We start from the raw sequence: 1,984 nt of genomic DNA, 5'->3' as shown, positions 1-1,984 counted from the left end.
TATATCTCTCCCCCTTTTGTCATCTATCAAAAAGTAGTAGGGGTGATATGAAGGAAAAGTGACATAATTTTGGAAGGTAAGAATAACAAGACATTGCATGTAATTCACAAGTGCATTCATATATTAAATTCATGGTTTAATTAAAACACAATGCAAGAATCATGATCAATCATTATTTCAATCAGTTGTGTAAATAAGACATGAAAAATGATAACATATGCAACCATTTCAACATATTCAAAATATGAGAAATTTTTCTCAAGATTTAAGAAAATGTTTTTGTCCTTGGTTTCAATATTTTCGAAAAGATTGATATTTTCAAGTATAGAAAACTCCCCCTAAGTTTTAGAGATGAATATCCTACTACATTTCAAATCTTTTGATTTTCTAAGAAAATAATTATATTCTTTTACTTATTGTCATAGCAGATAAGTTTTTCATTTTGACAAAGTCATGCTCATAATTTAGAAAATGATTATCTAATCTAAATTGAGTCTTTAAAAGAGAAAAGATCAATTGATCTTATTCAACAATTTTTGAAATTGAGAGAAAATGAAGTATTTATGGAAGCGGTGAAATCAGAGTTTAGAAAAGATTTTTCTCTCTTTACAATATTCTCATGTTGGAAAATATTGCTGAGTTTTTCAAAAGATGAAATGCTTCAAAGTATCATTTGATGCAAGATAGTTTCTTTTTAAAAGAAATCAATTACAAGCAACGATTCTTGACACAATTTGTGGATAAACACACATGTTTACAATCAAGTATATGCAGCAAATTTATGCACAAACACATATTGATATGGCATTGATGTTTACAACTCTATCTTTGTCTTCAATTTTTGCAATTAAAGTAAGATAATTATTCAACAATGCTTAAACAAACTGTCATGCTCAAAGCAAGACCAATATAAGTTTAAGAACAAATTATGCAAACATTAGAGCAATTTTTGAAGATTATAACAAGATCACACACAACATCAAAATGAAGATCAAGTATATAAACATAAGATTCATTTGAAATCATGTTTGAAGAATGGTATTTTCATAAACCATATCAAAATCAAGTGAATATCTTCACGTTTCAGATTATTCTGAAGTTTGACAAATTAAGACATTTTTTATGTTTCAAATCGATGAACAATCATGATTCAACATTTATGATCAAACATAAATCTTCCTATCAATTATTTAACAACAATGATGATTTAGTTTGCAACTCATGTCAATAACTCAGATAGAAATGCATCAGAATCATTTATTTCTAATGTGAAAAGATAAGTATTCACAAAATGATGTAACACATTTAACATTTAACATGATAATTAAGAAGGAATTTGGGGCAAACAATGAGAGAATATTATGCATGAATTTATACATAACAGAAGCAATCCCTTGTTCAATTATAAGAATACTAATTCATTTTAAATGCACCTTTAATATATCTTGTTAAAGCATAAGACATCATGCAATGATTTTAATTATCAATTATGACTTTTGCAGTTGCAAATAAGTATAATATCACCATGAAAGGAGTATGAAGAAAAATATTTCCCTTAGGTATAAACAGCACATATTAATCAGACAAAATTTGATGCATTCAATCATCGTATCATATTTATCATAGTGCAATAAATGTGTACCTTATGAGATGATATCCCTCACTTTGAGATTCAATCAAGAGAGCATGCTTCTCTTTCTTTGAAATACTTTCTCATCTGGATGGAGAACTCCAAGCATCAATAAGCATGACTTTCCGAAGCAGCTTAATCATCAGTAGCTTTCTCTTCTTCTTAGTCTTTCCATCTTTCTGATAATAGTGTCTTTTAACATATCCAGATGTTTCAGGATCTGCAGACATATGATCAACAGATGGAATGCTTTGTTCATGAAGAATGTTTCTTTGAACATTCTGAACTTGAGTTGAAGGAATTGTTGCATCATTTTCTATCTGAGAATCCTCAAAGACACTTGCATTGAAGTCT

This window comes from Medicago sativa, chromosome 7 (assembly GCF_051527215.1).
Source record: "Medicago sativa cultivar Bolivia chromosome 7, Bolivia_mono, whole genome shotgun sequence".
In the NCBI taxonomy this organism is placed as follows: Eukaryota; Viridiplantae; Streptophyta; class Magnoliopsida; order Fabales; family Fabaceae; genus Medicago; species Medicago sativa.
Note: the sequence above shows the minus strand (reverse complement) of the source record.